The sequence below is a fragment of the Salmo salar genome, chromosome 18 (genome assembly GCF_965601325.2).
Source record: "Salmo salar chromosome 18, fSalSal1, whole genome shotgun sequence".
Classification (NCBI taxonomy): Eukaryota; Metazoa; Chordata; class Actinopteri; order Salmoniformes; family Salmonidae; genus Salmo; species Salmo salar.
Window position 1 is genome coordinate 47620001 of NC_138308.1, and position 20904 is coordinate 47640904.

The window sequence follows — 20904 nt, forward strand, 5'->3', positions numbered from 1 at the left end:
CTGTGATTTATGTCTCAGACAGAGTAAGACCGTCTGGATGTAACTACCCTGAGCTAAAATGAATCACCGGGGGGATTTCTTCAATTGATTTCACCCCACGTCTGCTGGAGATACGGTTCCTCTTTAAACAAGATCTGCTCAGCTCCACGCAGACAGACATGTAGACTGAATTATTTGCTCACAGTTCACAGAAAATATGCAGAATTAACATAATAAGAAAAAATCATAGAAAATAGCATAAGAAAAGACTCAGAGACATACTACATGACATAAGGACCATACAGCCTCGGCACTCCGCAGGCCAGGCACGGGATACTACACGACATAAGGACAATACAGGACACTTAAAGATATACTACATGACATAAGGACAATACAGGACACTTAAAGATATACTACATGGGCTCTATCCACTCTGGTGAGGTAGCCTGGTCCCAGATCAGTTTGGGTTCTATCCACTCTGGTGAGTTAGCCTGGTCCCAGATCAGTTTGGGCTCTATCCACTCTGGTGAGGTACCTTTGTCTCTACACAGCAGGCTAATGCTACCTGCTACCAACGCTCCATCAGTGGTACCTCTGTCTCTACACAGCAGGCTAATGCTACCTGCTACCAACGCTCCATCAGCGGTACCTCTGTCTCTACACAGCAGGCTAATGCTACCTGCTACCACGCTCCATCAGCGGTACCTCTGTCTCTACACAGCAGGCTAATGCTACCTGCTACCAACGCTCCGTCAGCGGTACCTCTGTCTCTACACAGCAGGCTAATGCTACCTGCTACCAACGCTCCGTCAGCGGTACCTCTGTCTCTACACAGCAGGCTAATGCTACCTGCTACCAACGCTCCGTCAGCGGTACCTCTGTCTCTACACAGCAGGCTAATGCTACCTGCTACCAACGCTCCGTCAGCGGTACCTCTGTCTCTACACAGCAGGCTAATGCTACCTGCTAACAACGCTCCGTCAGCGGTACCTCTGTCTCTACACAGCAGGCTAATGCTACCTGCTACCAACGCTCCGTCAGCGGTACCTCTGTCTCTACACAGCAGGCTAATGCTACCTGCTACCAACGCTCCCTCAGCGGTACCTCTGTCTCTACACAGCAGGCTAATGCTACCTGCTACCAACGCTCCGTCAGCGGTACCTCTGTCTCTACACAGCAGGCTAATGCTACCTGCTACCAACGCTCCGTCAGCGGTACCTCTGTCTCTACACAGCAGGCTAATGCTACCTGCTACCAACGCTCCGTCAGCGGTACCTCTGTCTCTACACAGCAGGCTAATGCTACCTGCTACCAACGCTCCGTCAGCGGTACCTCTGTCTCTACACAGCAGGCTAATGCTACCTGCTACCAACGCTCCGTCAGCGGTACCTCTGTCTCTACACAGCAGGCTAATGCTACCTGCTACCAACGCTCCGTCAGCGGTACCTCTGTCTCTACACAGCAGGCTAATTCTACCTGCTACCAACGCTACATCAGCGGTACCTCTGTCTCTACACAGCAGGCTACTGCCTGTCTCCCTGCTACTAACTTCAGAAGCATTTTTAAACATCATATACACTGCAAGTTTTAAATTCCCTGCATGCAGGAAAGTTCCTCCTGTATCAGGGTGATCAAATTAAGATCCTACATCTGTATTGCCATCGCAAATTTAAAAAGCACGTTCTCAAACCGTCAAGCCTTCAAAAAAGCTCATGTTGAATGTTAGTCTACAAAATTAATTGCTGTTCATAATCTATACTGATCAAATTGTTTTATTTAAGGAATATATTTCAACTGACTGCTGATGCGAGAAGCAAGCAGCTGTTCATTTCTGTTTTCCCCTCACCCCCTCCTCTCCTCATGCCCTTCCCCAGGAACCCCCCACCCTCCCACCTCTCCCGTCTAGCGAGGCTACAACTTGGAAAATCACTGCGAGAGAAGAGAGAAGCCCCTCTCTATGATTCAGAAAGGTCGTTCACTTCGATCCAGCCCGGAAGACAAGACACAGCACACGCTGCCACAACACAAAAGACGCACATATCGAAGAAGGACACTGAAGTTGTAGCCATGGTATGGACTGTCAAAAGATGAAAATGAAATCAGAAGGACCATTGAATATCAGTGCATTTATCCGTTGTTGTCTAACCGATATGGAATTATATCCGCTGATCGCTAGAACACTTGTTTAACGCCGACTCGTGTTGAACCGACTTCCAAGAGGACTTCATGGTATGTTATATTTCAACCTTATCCTATGTGATAATGTTTTTGGTTATTGTATATTTATGTTTTATTCAGTCGGATTATAAAAGGCAGTGGATGACGAATCAGGCTACCTTCTACTGTGGGTTTCTGGAAGTTAAATGTCCTTTGTTTGAAAACATGACAGCCTATAGCCTACAATATGATGAATATATTCTATTGTTGACCCAATATTAAAAGAAAAACATTTTTGCACCGAAATATTTATTAGAACTTGTGTGCTGTTACCGGTCATTCATTAAAAACCCGAAGACAGGTCAGAATAACGGAGCCTTTTCAGCGAAGCGGTGCCGGCCTGGCTATTCGTGCTGGATGAATGAGTTACTATGCATCTTTGCGAACTCAAAGAGTTGGTTGTTTTTTTGTTTTTCTCAGAATTCCACCGACCGCCGGTTACAGAAACGTTCTCGGCTAGAGAAGTGATCCGGTTTATCACGTGGGTCGGTCTATGGCAGGTTTTTGTATATGATTTGACATTCTACGCGCATCATCATCGCCGCCGGTTCCCGTAGGCGTCGTGAGAATCATCTTTATCTCTACCCGCACTTGTGTCCTTACAGTCATTCAATTTAACGATTTTTTTTGTTTTGTTGTTGTTGTTGTTTTTTTTTTTTTGGTCGGTGTTCTGACATCTCAACATTAGTTTGACACAGTAGCCTTGTGTTTTTTTTGCAGGCTACATTCCTCGCTGTTACACAGGCAAAGCATTGTTTATAATCCCCCCCTCCCCAAATAAACCTAAAACAAAAGGATTTCTACATAACAAGAGGTGGCCAATAGGAACTGAACGGTCAGGCTGCTGAACGGAGTTCTCCTCTCCTCTCTTTCTCCTTACCTGACGCAATGCATAGAGAGTCCTTCACACATTGCGTTATAGCCCATTACTAACAGGCCATTATGTGGTCATTAATTAGTATTCACATGACGCAAGGATATGATTATTCGATAACTAGAAGGGGTTTGCAGTTGGTCATCTCGTTGATGTTTTCCGTTCATATTTTCAGCCCATCCTCTCTGATGATGAGCTATGCCTTTGCCTCTAGATGACTAGTTGGGGCAGTGACGGGATTGGTGGAGCGTGGAAGTGGCTTAGCCTCGGAAACACATATTTTTGGATCAGTTGTACTTTTTTTTTTAACCCTCATATGGTTTGTGGTGAAATCTGATCCTAGATCTGTGTACTTGTTATATATCTGATCTGCCTACCAACTCTGTCTAATATATCTGATCTGTCTAACAGCTCTGTCTAATATATCTGATCTGTCAACCAACTCTGTCTAATATATCTGATCTGTCTACCAGCTCTGTCTAATATATCTGATCTGTCTACCAACTCTGTCTAATATATCTGATCTGTCAACCAACTCTGTCTAATATATCTGATCTGTCTACCAACTCTGTCTAATATATCTGATCTGTCTACCAGCCCTGTCTAATATATCTGATCTGTCTACCAACTCTATCTAATATATCTGATCTGTCTACCTGCCTGCCTGCCTGCCTGCCTGCCTGCCTGCCTGCCTGCCTGCCTGCCTGCCTGCCTGCCTGCCTGTCTGTCTGTCTGTCTGTTTATTCTGATGTTACCTGCTGTGATAACAGCTCTATAGTCTTAATGAAACGTTATATTCTGATGTTTCCTGCTGGGATAACATCACTATAGTCTTAATGAAACGTTATATTCTGATGTTACCTGCTGTGATAACATCACTATAGTCTTAATGAAACAATATATTCTGATGTTTCCTGCTGTGATAACAGCTCTATAGTCTTAATGAAACAATATATTCTGATGTTACCTGCTGTGATAACAGCTCTATAGTCTTAATGAAACAATATATTCTGATGTTTCCTGCTGTGATAACAGCTATATAGTCTTAATGAAACAATATATTCTGATGTTACCTGCTGTGATAACAGCTCTATAGTCTTAATGAAACAATATATTCTGATGTTTCCTGCTGTGATAACAGCTATATAGTCTTAATGAAACAATATATTCTGATGTTACCTGCTGTGATAACAGCTCTATAGTCTTAATGAAACAATATATTCTGATGTTACCTGCTGTGATAACAGCTCTATAGTCTTAATGAAACAATATATTCTGTTGTTTCCTGCTGTGATAACAGCTCTATAGTCTTAATGAAACATTATATGGGCTTCTGTTACACATGGACCTTAATAGATAATCCATGAATAATTGCAGACAATAGTTTTATACACATTATCAAACATCTGCATGTAAAACAACGGTTTTCTAGTCATCTACCACAGCAGTAAAAAACTCAGTCGCAGAAGAAGACTGGCCCATGAATTAATAACATTATAAGTTATTACACCGCGTGAATAATGAGGAGACAAGATGTCCCCCGAGTGGCGCAGCAGTCTAAGGCACTGCGACTCAGTGCTAGAAGGCGTATCTACAACCGGCTGTGATTGGGAGTCCTGTAGGATGGTGTACAATTGGTCCAGATTAGGGCTTCGTATGGCCTGGGGGAGGCCGTCATTGTGAATAAGAATTTGTTCTTAACTGACTTGCCTAGTTAAATAAAGGTTAAAATAAAATGTCCATGTTTTTTTTTAGCCGCATTAGTTTTTCCATGTTAATGTCATCCTAGTCACAGGGTGCCTCCCAAATGGGACCCTATACCCTACATAGTGCATTACCAGAGCCCTGATCAGAAGGAGTATCATAAGCAGTCTTCCCTGTGGCTCAGTTGGTAGAGCATGGTGTTTGCAACGCCAGCATGATGTGTGCAATGCCAGGGTTGTGGGTTCGATTCCCATGGGGGGCCAGTACAAAAAATAAAAAATAAAAAAAAATGCATGAAATGAAATGTATTCACTACTGTAAGTCGCTCTGGATAAGAGTGTCTGCTAAATGACTAAAATGTAATGTAAAAAATGAGTATATAGGGCATAGGGTGCCCCTGAGATAGATGACCCCTGTGTGCAGAGAGAGAAGGTTTCTGTGTGACAATGTTCCATTCAATAATGGATCAAGTACAGCTGCATGTTCTTGAAGTCTCTGTTGAGGGATTTCTTCTTTAACCAAATTGGGGATTAAGATTTTCATTACAACATTTTAAATGGGGGATTGAGTTTTCCATTACAACAGGATGGGAAAGTCATTTTAAATGGGGGGGTTGAGTTTTCCATTACAACAGGATGGGAAAGTCATTTTAAATGGGGGGTTGAGTTTTCCATTACACCAGGATGGGAAAGTCATTTTAAATGGGGGGGTTGAGTTTTCCATTACACCAGGATGGGAAAGTCATTTTAAATGGGGGGTTGAGTTTTCCATTACACCAGGATGGGAAAGTCGTTTTAAATGTTTAAATGGGGGGTTGAGTTTTCCATTACAACAAGGTGGGAAAGTCATTTTAAATGGGGGGTTGAGTTTTCCATTACACCAGGATGGGAAAGTCATTTTAAATGTTTAAATGGGGGGTTGAGTTTTCCATTACAACAAGGTGGGAAAGTCATTTTAAATGGGGGGTTGAGTTTTCCATTACACCAGGATGGGAAAGTCATTTTAAATGTCCGCCTTGTTCTTTTCATTGCCATCCCATAATGAAAAGGGTACAGAATGTGAATATGTCTGGGAGGCAGCAGGACAACAGTAGACTACATGGATGTTTGGTACTGATTCCTCCAGCCCTTTTTACTTCCATAGTCTGAGGTCATTAAAGCCTCCCGAACCCATCACAGATGCCCTCAAATTGCCCTCACATGTCTCAGCTAATCAGGTCACGTTAAACTGAATAAATGCGGGACTTTTGAGAAGTGGTAGGATGTAGAATGCTGTAGCACATCGACAATCAGAACCACTGGAATTCTTTAGAATTAGAACCCTTGTTTCCATGACAGCAGCGGCTTCATAAGAAACAAAAACATGTCAATTCCGTTTGGGAATTCGCTTGTATTCCGTGACCGTTGTTTCAATCCCATGTTATGTTAGAGCGAGAGACTCACAACGTCTTTGTGTCTTTGATAAAGCGTACAGCCTTACACATCACATTTGGTTCAGAGGAGCGTTCATTATTACATCAGACACTTTTTGGGGGGTCCAAATGAAGAGTTAATTTGATCTGCCGCTCTCTATTTAGGCTCACAGGGATTAAAGTTTACGATGAAACACAAGGTTCGTGTCCCAAATCACACCCTATTCCCTATATAGTGCACTACTTTAAACCAGAGCACTATGGGTCCTATGGGCCCAGGTCAAATGTAGTGCACTACATAGGAAAATGGGAACCATCTGGAAGGCATAAAAACAGTTTATTCAGGCTACTAAAATAAGTGGAAAGGCTGATCACATTCCAAACATAAAAATGTTGGTTATTATTCCCATTTCCAACCCTGGAGAAAATCACGTTATTATTTAAACACATTATTTACACTCTACGTTCCCTGTCGGCCTCTTAGCAGGGCGTTGTAGTGGGCCTTTTCAGCGTTTTGTTGGAAATGAAAACCTCTAAAAGCCATTGTGTTGGACCCCATTATCCTGGAGCTCACTGACACATTTCAGCTCTGCATGTACCATCAATGGGCTTTTCACTAAACACTGAGGCCTGAGGAGAGAAGGAGGAGAGACATGGCGAGAGGAGAGAGAGAGAGGAGAGAGGGGGAGGAGAGTGAGAGGATAAACACAGAGAGAGGGAGAGAGGAGAGAAAGAGGAGAGACATGGAGAGAGGAGAGAAAGAGAGGAGAGACAAAGAGGGAGGAGAGAAAGAGAGAGAGGGGAGAGAGAGGGGAGAGAGAGGGGAGAGAGGGAGGAGAGACACAGAGAGGAGAAATGGAGAGAAAGAGGAGAGACAGAGAGGAGAGACACAGAGTGAGGAGAGAAAGAGGAGAGACAGAGAGGGAGGAGAGAAAGAGGAGAGAGGAGAGGGAGGATAGACACAGAGGAGAGAGAGGGAGGAGAGACAGAGAGAGGGGAGAGAGAGTGGAGAGACACAGAGAGAGGGGAGAGAGGGAGGTGAGACATCTTTGTCCTCTGTCACCACTATAATAATGTTTGTTGATTTGAAACACCACTTCTGTTCAGAGCCCTGTTTGTCATATCCAACCTTATTGTTGTCAAATTGTTGTCAAATTGTTGACAACACGGTGCTTTTTCCTCCAGGTGTTTTGCTCTTCTGAAAGCAGTTATCATGGCTTCACATTCCTTCTGTGACAATTATGGTCGCGACACAGTGACACTGAAATGTTGTTATAATTCCTGCTTGACCGCTCCACACAGCACACACACACACACACACACACACACACACACACACACACACACACACACACACACACACACACACACACACACACACACACACACACACACACACACACACACACACACACACGAGAAGGTGTAAACTGGCTTTACTCTCCAAACTATGTTGGTCTCAGCCCTGTCCCAAATGTGGGTCTGGATCCTGCAATTGGTGGGTTTTCTATCCTGCCGGGTCCTTGAGGTTATCTTGGGAATGTAAGGTTATCTCAGTTTAGATAGATCATCCTTGGGGAACACAGAGCTGGGACTAGAGCCGGGCATCTCTAACACACTTGAGTCCCGCCGTTAATAGCCAGATATTTTGCATTAAACAACCCCAAGTTAGACAGGCCCATCTGATATTTGCCTGAAATGCCAGATAGCCATTTCACCCCTAGTTCCATAGTGTCTTGAGCAGAGATATTATTTATAGTCCTACGCAGTGTTTCCCAACTCCAGTCTTCCAGTACCCCCAACAGTACTGGAGGACTGGAGTTGGGCTGTTGGGGAGGACTGGAGGACTGGAGTTGGGCTGTTGGGGGTACCGGAGTTGGGCTGTTGGGGGTACTGGAGGACTGGAGTTGGGCTGTTGGGGGTACTGGAGATGGGCTGTTGGGGGTACTGGAGTTGGGCTGTTGGGGGTACTGGAGGACTGGAGTTGGGCTGTTGGGGGTACTGGAGATGGGCTGTTGGGGGTACTGGAGTTGGGCTGTTGGGGGTACTGGAGGACTGGAGTTGGGCTGTTGGGGGTACTGGAGTTGGGCTGTTGGGGGTACTGGAGGACTGGAGTTGGGCCAATGGGGGTACTGGAGGACTGGAGTTGGGCTGTTGGGGGTACTGGAGGACTGGAGTTGGGCTGTTGGGGGTTATAAGGGACTGGAGTTGGGCTGTTGGGGGAACTGGAGGACTGGAGTTGGGCTGTTGGGGGTACTGGAGGACTGGAGTTGGGCTGTTGGGGGGTAGTCGAGGACTGGTGTTGTGCTGTTGGGGGTACTGGAGGACTGGAGTTGGGCTGTTGGGGGTACTGGAGTTGGGCTGTTGGGGTATACTGGGGTTGGGCTGTTGGGGGTACTGGAGGACTGGAGTTGGGCTGTTGGGGGTACTGGAGGACTGGAGTTGGGCTGTTGGGGGGTACTAGAGGACTGGAGTTGGGCTGTTGGGGGAACTGGAGGACTGGAGTTGAGCTGTTGGGGGAACTGGAGGACTGGAGTTGGGCTGTTGGGGGTACTGGAGGACTGGAGTTGAGCTGTTGGGGGTACTGGAGGACTGGAGTTGGGCTGTTGGGGGTACTGGAAGACTGGAGTTGAGCTGTTGGGGGAACTGGAGGACTGGAGTTGGGCTGTTGGGGGTACTGGAGGACTGGAGTTGGGCTGTTGGGGGTACTGGAGGACTGGAGTTGGGCTGTTGGGGGTACTGGAGGACTGGAGATGGGCTGTTGGGGGTACTGGAGGACTGGAGTTGGGCTGTTGGGGGTACTGGAGGACTGGAGTTGGGCTGTTGGGGGTACTGGAGTTGGGCTGTTGGGGGTACTGGAGGACTGGAGTTGGGCTGTTGGGGGTACTGGAGGACTGGAGTTGGGCTGTTGGGGGGTACTGGAGGACTGGAGTTGGGCTGTTGGGGGTACTGGAGGACTGGAGTTGGGCTGTTGGGGGTACTGGAGGACTGCAGTTGGGCTGTTGGGGGTAGTGGAGGACTGGAGTTGGGCTGTTGGGGGTACTGGAGGACTGGAGTTGGGCTGTTGGGGGTACTGGAGTTGGGCTGTTGGGCTGTTGGGGGTACTGGAGTTGGGCTGTTGGGGGTACTGGAGGACTGGAGTTGGGCTGTTGGGGGTACTGGAGGACTGGAGTTGAGCTGTTGGGGGTACTGGAGGACTGGAGTTGGGCTGTTGGGGGAACTGGAGGACTGGAGTTGGGCTGTTGGGGGTAGTGGAGGACTGGAGTTGAGCTGTTGGGGGACCTGGAGGACTGGAGTTGGGCTGTTGGGGGTACTGGAGGACTGGAGTTGGGCTGTTGGGGGTACTGGAGGACTGGAGTTGGGCTGCTGGGGGTAGTGGAGGACTGGAGTTGGGCTGTTGGGGGTACTGGAGGACTGGAGTTGGGCTGTTGGGGGTTATAAGGGACTGGAGTTGGGCTGTTGGGGGAACTGGAGGACTGGAGTTGGGCTGTTGGCGGTAATGGAGGACTGGAGTTGGGCTGTTGGGGGTACTGGAGGACTGGAGTTGGGCTGTTGGGGGTACTGGAGTTGGGCTGTTGGGCTGTTGGGGGTACTGGAGTTGGGCTGTTTGGGGTACTGGAGGACTGGATTTGGGCTGTTGGGAGGACTGGAGGACTGGAGTTGGGCTGTTGGGGGTACTGGAGGACTGGAGTTGGGCTGTTGGGGGTACTGGAGTTGGGCTGTTGGGGGTACTGGAGGACTGGAGTTGGGCTGTTGGGAGGACTGGAGGACTGGAGTTGGGCCGTTGGGGGTACTGGAGTTGGGCTGTTGGGGGTACTGGAGGACTGGAGTTGGGCTGTTGGGGGTACTGGAGGACTGGAGTTGGGCTGTTGGGGGTACTGGAGTTGGGCTGTTGGGGGTACTGGAGTTGGGCTGATATAGGGAATACGGTGGCGTTTGGGGTGCGATAAACAGGATATGATAAACAAGACATGGGAGATGTTGAGGTGTTCTCAAGTGATTTTTTTTCTTCTTCTCCAACCAACTCAAACTAAATGTCCCAGACAGACCCCAGACAGACCCCAGATAGACCCCAGGCAGACCCCAGGCAGACCCCAGACAGACCCCAGACAGAGCCCAGGCAGACCCTAGACAGACCTCAGACAGACCTCAGACAGACCTCAGACAGACCCCAGACAGACCCCAGGCAGACCCCAGAAAAGACCCCAGACAGACCCCAGACAGAGTCCAGACAGAGTCCAGACAGGGCCCAGACAGACCCCAGACAGACCACAGGCAGACCCCAGACAGACCCCAGGCAGACCCCAGACAGACCCCTGACAGACCCCAGACAGAGTCCAGACAGACCCCAGACAGACCCCAGACAGACCCCAGACAGAGTCCAGACAGATCCCAGACAGACCCCAGACAGACCCCATAAAAAAATCCCCTCAAATAAGAATACAAAACATAAATACATAACGTCACTAGAAAAATAACAGCTGTGATATTCCAGGTCTTTAACATCCTGTCTTCAGCACTATAGGCCTGTCACTGACTGGTAAACCTTTCATAGACTGTCATGGTACTGCAGAGGAGCTGCTTGCCGTCTTTACCCGTAGCAGCCTGTCTGTGTGACAGAGGGGGACTAGGCTGCGTTTCCCAAAATCGCAAGCTATTCCCTTTACAGTGCACTACTTTTGAGCAGAACCCCAATGGGGCGCAGGCCAAGGTAATGAACTATAGGAGGGGAATAGGATCGCGGCCTAGAGATAACATCTGACAGAGGCACTGTAGAGTTGGAACCAGCAATCATCAGCAATAATAATAACATGTGAGAGCAGACTGTTCAGAGTGCATCTGAAAATAAGTAGTGAACTATTTTGGAAATAGGGTCCCTAATCAGAAATTGGGACCTGGCATTTCAAACACACTGCCAAAACAAAATCCTCCAGGCCCCCCCCCCCCCCCCCCCCCGAACCAGGCCCGTTTTTTCTTCTTCTCTTGATGCCCCCGTTATTGGCTTGCCTGATGACTCAAACTGAATTCTTTCCGCTGCTCTATGTTCGGTACATACTTCAGTCTGAGACTGCCGTCGTTGAAGTCGTTTGAGGGGTTTGTCGTACCAAAATGAAGGTTTGTCGTACCAAAACAAATTCCTCAGAGATTTGGATCATCTCTTAACCAATCAAGAGTATCAAAGCCAAATGACACATTTCCAAAATGCCGCTTTACCCACGTGAGTTATGGCTCTGGCCCAACCCATCAGTTTCTGGGACCAATCAGAACGGGTAGAATGTGTTTGTGTTCTAGAAATCGTCGGGGAGGTACTCAGATCCAGACTCTAAAAATGGACCAGCCCCCCCCAAAATGTCAGAGGTCCAGTCTGTCCCTGATTAGAACAGCGTATCACTATAGTACCACCCTGATGGATTGATGTAGACTGTAAAGGACCCGGCACTTCCAGAAACTGGTTTACATTTCTGTCGCCACGGTCGCCACTGCCGTTGGTCTTGTTGATTTGATGAGCTTCTTAAGTGATGAAGTTACCACGGTGATCACACACTCATCTCTCTCATCTGTAATGTTTTTTTTTTTTATCCAATGTTGTTTAGTGGTCATAAAACAACGTGACAAAGTGTTATAGGAGTTTCCTTACACGCCATCATCCTTACAATTTAGTACGTCAACATTATCCCTAGATAATGGCATTTTATAGAGAAACACAACACAAAACAGGATAATTAACAATCAGCTGTGCAAAGGTGGTACTTGGATAAAAAAAGACCGGAAAGGTAAACAGACCTAATTCTGAGCCTTTTCAGATGGACCTGCTGAGTAAAGCCAGTGACTTTGGGACCTGCTGAGTAAGGCCTGTGACTTTGGGACCTGCTGAGTAAGGCCTGTGACTTTGGCAATGCTCCCGGTTGCTGCTTACCGCTGCCAAGATATGAGTCATTGCTCGTACATTAATGATGCAGAAGAAAATCAACTGCCTTTTTACTTTCTTCTCTGAGGGATGTCGTAGAGAGTAGAGAGCAGCGTGTGTGTGTGTGTGGCTGTTTCTCAATATGCATACTACCGCGCTCCACACTCTCATGCTCTGAGTACGTTCTCCGAGGACGTTCTCTTGAGTACGTTCTCTTGAGTACGTTCTCTTGAGTACGTTCTTGTGAGGATAAGAGTGTGGAGAACACATAAAACATTCCATTTGAGAAGCACCTCCCTCTACTGTATTACCTCACGCTGAGCAGCACTCCCCCTACTGTATTACCTCACGCTGAGCAGCACTCCCCCTACTTTATTACCTCACGCTGAGCAGCACTCCCCCTACTGTATTACCTCACGCTGAGCAGCGCTCCCCCTACTGTATTACCTCACGCAGAGCAGCACTCCCCCCTACTGTATTACCTCACGCTGAGCAGCACTCCCCCTACCGTATTACCTCACGCTGAGCAGCACTCCCCCTACTGTATTACCTCACGCTGAGCAGCGCTCCCCCTACTGTATTACCTCACGCAGAGCAGCACTCCCCCCTACTGTATTACCTCACGCTGAGCAGCACTCCCCCTACTGTATTACCTCACGCTGAGCAGCACTCCCTCTACTGTATTACCTCACGCTGAGCAGCACTCCCCCTACTGTATTACCTCACTCTGAGCAGCACTACCCCTACTGTATTACCTCACGCTGAGCAGCACTCCCCCTACTGTATTACCTCACGCTGAGCAGCACTCCCCCTACTGTATTACCTCACGCTGAGCAGCACTACCCCTACTGTATTACCTCATGCTGAGCAGCGCTCCCCCTACTGTATTACCTCACGCTGAGCAGCACTCCCCCTACTGTATTACCTCACGCTGAGCAGCACTCCCCCTACTGTATTACTTCACGCTGAGCAGCACTCCCTCTACTGTATTACCTCACGCTGAGCAGCACTCCCCCTACTGTATTACCTCACGCTGAGCAGCACTCCCCCTACTGTATTACCTCACGCTGAGCAGCGCTCCCCCTACTGTATTACCTCACGCTGAGCAGCACTCCCCCTACTGTATTACCTCACGCTGAGCAGCGCTCCCCCTACTGTATTACCTCACGCTGAGCAGCACTCCCCCTACTGTATTACCTCACGCTGAGCAGCACTCCCCCTACTGTATTACCTCACGCTGAGCAGCACTCCCCCTTCTGTATTACCTCACGCTGAGCAGCACTCCCCCCTACTGTATTACCTCACGCTGAGCAGCACTCCCCCTACTGTATTACCTCACGCTGAGCAGCACTCCCCCTACTGTATTACCTCACGCTGAGCAGCACTCCCCCTACTGTATTACCTCACACTGCACCTCTCCATTCATTGACCCTTCTTCCAGCCAGGACAATGACAACAATAGAGACCAAACAAGATATACACAAAGCAAACATATTACTTCACAACTATCAGCTAGATACAGTATATGTACACTATATGACCTAAAACTAACGTTATGCATGGTAGATGCCAATTCTTTGTGGGTAGCTAGCTAACTATTCTTCATGGCTATCTGGCTGGCTAACAGTAGTAGCTAGCCAGTTAGCCCTATTGACAGTAGTAGCTAGCCAGTTAGCTTTATTAACAGTAGTAGCTAGCCAGTTAGCCCTATTGACAGTAGTAGCTAGCCAGTTAGCCCTATTAACAGTAGTTGCTAGCCAGTTAGCCCTATTAACAGTAGCAGCTAGCCAGTTAGCCATATTAACAGTAGCAGCTAGACAGTTAGCCCTATTAACAGTAGCAGCTAGCCAGTTAGCCTTATTAACAGTAGTAGCTAGCCAGTTAGCCATATTAACAGTAGCAGCTAGCCAGTTAGCCCTATTAAGAGTAGCAGCTAGCCAGTCAGCCCTATTAACAGTAGCAGATAGCCAGTTAGCCCTATTAACAGTAGCAGCTAGCCAGTTAGCCCTTTTAAGAGTAGCAGCTAGCCAGTTAGCCCTATTAACAGTAGCAGATAGCCAGTTAGCCCTATTAACAGTAGGAGCTAGCCAGTTAGCCCTATTAACAGTAGTAGCAAGCCAGTTAGCCCGATTGACTTACTATGGGCTTGCGATCTACATACAGTATGTGTATTTTCTCTTTGTGGTTTTTACCAAAGAGAAAAGAGACGATAAGAACAAACAGAGTACATTTTGTTTCAGCTAGCAGTCTAATCTACAGTATCCTATAAACTATGGTACCACTTCAGTAGCTAGTAATGCTTTGGATGGTAGGACAGTATCAGTGGCTAGTAATGCTTTGGATGGTAGGACAGTATCAGTGGCTAGTAATGCTTTGGATGGTATGACAGGAGTTGGTCTGTTACCTGCGTTGACCCAGAAGAGTGTAAGTCATTAGTCTATGGTGTCTATCACCAGTGATATAGTCATTAGTCTATAGTATCTACCACCAGTGATGTAGTCATTAGTCTATGGTATCTATCACCAGTGATGTAGTCATTAGTCTATGGTATCTATCACCAGTGATGTAGTCATTAGTCTATGGTATCTACCACCAGTGATGTAGTCATTAGTCTATGGTCTCTACCACCAGTGATGTAGTCATTAGTCTATAGTATTTACCACCAGTGATGTAGTCAAGTCATTAGTCTATGGTATCTACCACCAGTGATGTAGTCAAGTCATTAGTCTATGGTATCTACCACCAGTGATGTAGTCAAGACATTAGTCTATGGTATCTATCACCAGTGATGTAGTCAAGTCATTAGTCTATGGTATCTACCACCAGTGATGTAGTCATTAGTCTATGGTATTTACCACCAGTGATGTAGTCATTAGTCTATGGTATCTACCACCAGTGATGTAGTCATTAGTCTATGATATCTACCACCAGTGATGTAGTCATTAGTCTATGGTATCTACCACCAGTGATGTAGTCATTAGTCTATGGTATCTACCACCAGTGATGTAGTCAGGTCATTAGTCTATGGTATCTACCACCAGTGATGTAGTCATTAGTCTATGGTATTTACCACCAGTGATGTAGTCATTAGTCTATGGTATTTACCACCAGTGATGTAGTCAAGTCATTAGTCTATGGTATCTACCACCAGTGATGTAGTCATTAGTCTATGGTATCTATCACCAGTGATGTAGTCATTAGTTTATGGTATTTACCACCAGTGATGTAGTCATTAGTCTATGGTATTTACCACCAGTGATGTAGTCATTAGTCTATGGTATCTACCACCAGTGATGTAGTCATTAGTCTATGGTATCTACCACCAGTGATGTAGTCATTAGTCTATGGTATCTACCACCAGTGATGTAGTCATTAGTCTATGGTATCTACCACCAGTGATGTAGTCAAGTCATTAGTCTATGGTATCTACCACCAGTGATGTAGTCATTAGTCTATGGTTTTTACCACCAGTGATGTAGTCAAGTCATTAGTCTATGGTATCTACCACCAGTGATGTAGTCATTAGTCTATGGTATCTACCACCAGTGATGTAGTCATTAGTCTATGGTATCTATCACCAGTGATGTAGTCATTAGTCAATAGTCTATAGTATCTACCACCAGTGATGTAGTCATTAGTCTATAGTATCTACCACCAGTGATGTAGTCATTAGTCTATGGTATCTACCACCAGTGATGTAGTCATTAGTCTATGGTATCTACCACCAGTGATGTAGTCATTAGTCTATGGTATCTATCACCAGTGATGTAGTTATTAGTCTATGGTATCTATCACCAGTGATGTAGTCATTAGTCTATGGTATCTACCACCAGTGATGTAGTTATTAGTCTATGGTATATATCACCAGTGATGTAGTCAAGTCATTAGTCTATGGTATCTACCACCAGTGATGTAGTCATTAGTCTATGGTATCTATCACCAGTGATGTAGTCATTAGTCTATGGTCTCTACCACCAGTGATGTAGTCATTAGTCTATGGTATTTACCACCAGTGATGTAGTCATTAGTCTATGATATCTACCACCAGTGATGTAGTCATTAGTCTATGGTATCTACCACCAGTGATGTAGTCAAGTCATTAGTCTATGGTATCTATCACCAGTGATGTAGTCATTAGTCTATGGTATCTACCACCAGTGATGTAGTCATTAGTCTATGGTATCTACCACCAGTGATGTAGTCAAGTCATTAGTCTATGGTATCTACCACCAGTGATGTAGTCATTAGTCTATGGTATTTACCACCAGTGATGTAGTCAAGTCATTAGTCTATGGTATCTACCACCAGTGATGTAGTCAAGTCATTAGTCTATGGTATCTACCACCAGTGATGTAGTCAAGACATTAGTCTATGGTATCTATCACCAGTGATGTAGTCAAGTCATTAGTCTATGGTATCTACCACCAGTGATGTAGTCATTAGTCTATGGTATTTACCACCAGTGATGTAGTCATTAGTCTATGGTATCTACCACCAGTGATGTAGTCATTAGTCTATGATATCTACCACCAGTGATGTAGTCATTAGTCTATGGTATCTACCACCAGTGATGTAGTCATTAGTCTATGGTATCTACCACCAGTGATGTAGTCAGGTCATTAGTCTATGGTATCTACCACCAGTGATGTAGTCATTAGTCTATGGTATTTACCACCAGTGATGTAGTCATTAGTCTATGGTATTTACCACCAGTGATGTAGTCAAGTCATTAGTCTATGGTATCTACCACCAGTGATGTAGTCATTAGTCTATGGTATCTATCACCAGTGATGTAGTCATTAGTTTATGGTATTTACCACCAGTGATGTAGTCATTAGTCTATGGTATTTACCACCAGTGATGTAGTCATTAGTCTATGGTATCTACCACCAGTGATGTAGTCATTAGTCTATGGTATCTACCACCAGTGATGTAGTCATTAGTCTATGGTATCTACCACCAGTGATGTAGTCATTAGTCTATGGTATCTACCACCAGTGATGTAGTCAAGTCATTAGTCTATGGTATCTACCACCAGTGATGTAGTCATTAGTCTATGGTTTTTACCACCAGTGATGTAGTCAAGTCATTAGTCTATGGTATCTACCACCAGTGATGTAGTCATTAGTCTATGGTATCTACCACCAGTGATGTAGTCATTAGTCTATGGTATCTATCACCAGTGATGTAGTCATTAGTCAATAGTCTATAGTATCTACCACCAGTGATGTAGTCATTAGTCTATAGTATCTACCACCAGTGATGTAGTCATTAGTCTATGGTATCTACCACCAGTGATGTAGTCATTAGTCTATAGTATCTACCACCAGTGATGTAGTCATTAGTCTATAGTATCTACCACCAGTGATGTAGTCATTAGTCTATGGTATCTACCACCAGTGATGTAGTCATTAGTCTATGGTATCTACCACCAGTGATGTAGTCATTAGTCTATGGTATCTATCACCAGTGATGTAGTTATTAGTCTATGGTATCTATCACCAGTGATGTAGTCATTAGTCTATGGTATCTACCACCAGTGATGTAGTTATTAGTCTATGGTATATATCACCAGTGATGTAGTCAAGTCATTAGTCTATGGTATCTACCACCAGTGATGTAGTCATTAGTCTATGGTATCTATCACCAGTGATGTAGTCATTAGTCTATGGTCTCTACCACCAGTGATGTAGTCATTAGTCTATGGTATTTACCACCAGTGATGTAGTCATTAGTCTATGATATCTACCACCAGTGATGTAGTCATTAGTCTATGGTATCTACCACCAGTGATGTAGTCAAGTCATTAGTCTATGGTATCTACCACCAGTGATGTAGTCATTAGTCTATGGTATTTACCACCAGTAATGTAGTGAAGTCATTAGTCTATGGTATCTACCACCAGTGATGTAGTCAAGTCATTAGTCTATGGTATCTATCACCAGTGATGTAGTCATTAGTGTATTGTATCTACCACCAGTGATGTAGTCATTAGTCTATGGTATTTACCACCAGTGATGTAGTCAAGTCATTAGTCTATGGTATCTACAACCAGTGATGTAGTCATTAGTCTATGGTATCTACCACCAGTGATGTAGTCATTAGTCTATGGTATCTATCACCAGTGATGTAGTCAAGTCATTAGTCTATGGTATCTACCACCAGTGATGTAGTCATTAGTCTATGGTATCTATCACCAGTAATGTAGTCATTAGTCTATGGTATCTACCACCAGTGATGTAGTCATTAGTCTATGGTATTTACCACCAGTGATGTAGTCATTAGTCTATGTTATCTACCACCAGTGATGTAGTCATTAGTCTATGGTATCTACCACCAGTGATGTAGTCATTAGTCTATGGTATCTACTACCAGTGATGTAGTTATTAGTCTATGGTATCTACCACCAGTGATGTAGTCAAGTCATTAGTCTATGGTATCTATCACCACTGATGTAGTCAATAGTCTATGGTATTTTCCACCAGTGATGTAGTCAAGTCATTAGTCTATGGTATCTACCACCAGTGATGTAGTCAAGACATTAGTCTATGGTATCTATCACCAGTGATGTAGTCATTAGTCTATGGTATATACCACCAGTGATGTAGTCATTAGTCTATGGTATTTACCACCAGTGATGTAGTCAAGTCATTAGTCTATGGTATATACCACCAGTGATGTAGTCATTAGTCTATGGTATCTACCACCAGTGATGTAGTCATTAGTCTATGGTATCTATCACCAGTGATGTAGTCATTAGTCATTAGTCTATAGTATCTACCACCAGTGATGTAGTCATTAGTCTATAGTATCTACCACCAGTGATGTAGTCATTAGTCTATGGTATCTATCACCAGTGATGTAGTCAAGTCATTAGTCTATGGTATCTACCACCAGTGATGTAGTCATTAGTCTATGGTATCTATCACCAGTAATGTAGTCATTAGTCTATGGTATCTACCACCAGTGATGTAGTCATTAGTCTATGGTATTTACCACCAGTGATGTAGTCATTAGTCTATGGTATCTACCACCAGTGATGTAGTCATTAGTTTATGGTATCTACCACCAGTGATGTAGTCATTAGTCTATGGTATCTACTACCAGTGATGTAGTCATTAGTCTATGGTATCTACCACCAGTGATGTAGTCAAGTCATTAGTCTATGGTATCTACCACCAGTGATGTAGTCATTAGTCTATGGTATTTTCCACCAGTGATGTAGTCAAGTCATTAGTCTATGGTATCTACCACCAGTGATGTAGTCAAGACATTAGTCTATGGTATCTACCACCAGTGATGTAGTCATTAGTCTATGGTATCTACCACCAGTGATGTAGTCATTAGTCTATGGTATTTACCACCAGTGATGTAGTCAAGTCATTAGTCTATGGTATATACCACCAGTGATGTAGTCATTAGTCTATGGTATCTACCACCAGTGATGTAGTCATTAGTCTATGGTATCTATCACCAGTGATGTAGTCATTAGTCTATAGTATCTACCACCAGTGATGTAGTCATTAGTCTATGGTATCTATCACCAGTGATGTAGTCATTAGTCTATGGTATTTACCACCAGTGATGTAGTCATTAGTCTATGGTATCTATCACCAGTGATGTAGTCATTAGTCTATAGTATCTACCACCAGTGATGTAGTCATTAGTCTATGGTATTTACAACCAGTGATGTAGTCAAGTCATTAGTCTATGGTATCTACCACCAGTGATGTAGTCAAGTCATTAGTCTATGGTATCTACCACCAGTGATGTAGTCAAGACATTAGTCTATGGTATCTACCACCAGTGATGTAGTCATTAGTCTATGGTATTTACCACCAGTGATGTAGTCAAGTCATTAGTCTATGGTATCTACCACCAGTGATGTAGTCATTAGTCTATAGTATCTACCACCAGTGATGTAGTCATTAGTCTATGGTATCTATCACCAGTGATGTAGTCATTAGTCTATGGTATCTATCACCAGTGATGTAGTCATTAGTCTATAGTATCTACCACCAGTGATGTTGTCATTAGTCTATGGTATCTATCACCAGTGATGTAGTCATTAGTCTATGGTATTTACCACCAGTGATGTAGTCATTAGTCTATGGTATCTACCACCAGTGATGTAGTCATTAGTCTTTGGTATTTACCACCAGTGATGTAGTCATTAGTCTATTGTATCTACCACCAGTGATGTAGTCAAGTCATTAGTCTATGGTATCTACCACCAGTGATGTAGTCATTAGTCTATGGTATCTACCACCAGTGATGTAGTAAAGTCATTAGTCTATGGTATCTACCACCAGTGATGTAGTCATTAGTCTATGGTATCTATCACCAGTGATGTAGTCAAGTCATTAGTCTATGGTATCTACCACCAGTGATGTAGTCAAGTCATTAGTCTATGGTATCTACCACCAGTGATGTAGTCAAGTCATTAGTCTATGGTATCTACCACCAGTGATGTAGTCATTAGTCTATATTATCTACCACCAGTGATGTAGTCATTAGTCTATGGTATCTATCACCAGTGATGTAGTCATTAGTCTATGGTATCTACCACCAGTGATGTAGTAATTAGTCTTTGGTATTTACCACCAGTGATGTAGTCATTAGTCTATGGAATCTACCACCAGTGATGTAGTCATTAGTCTTTGGTATTTACCACCAGTGATGTAGTCATTAGTCTATGGTATCTACCACCAGTGATGTAGTCATTAGTCTTTGGTATTTACCACCAGTGATGTAGTCATTAGTCTATGGTATCTACCACCAGTGATGTAGTCATTAGTCTTTGGTATT

The 20904-nt window shown here is 44.8% G+C and overlaps 1 protein-coding gene across 1 annotated transcript in view; it reads left to right on the forward strand.

The window, feature by feature from the left end:
- Positions 1-1909: 1909 nt before the first annotated feature.
- The window catches only part of LOC106594761 (carbohydrate sulfotransferase 15), a 421531-nt gene continuing 402536 nt past the window's right edge, over positions 1910-20904 (forward strand). The window contains exon 1 of the mRNA XM_045701178.2: positions 1910-2211. The gene's annotated coding sequence lies outside the window, so the exon portion shown is untranslated. The remainder of the gene's footprint in view (positions 2212-20904) is intronic.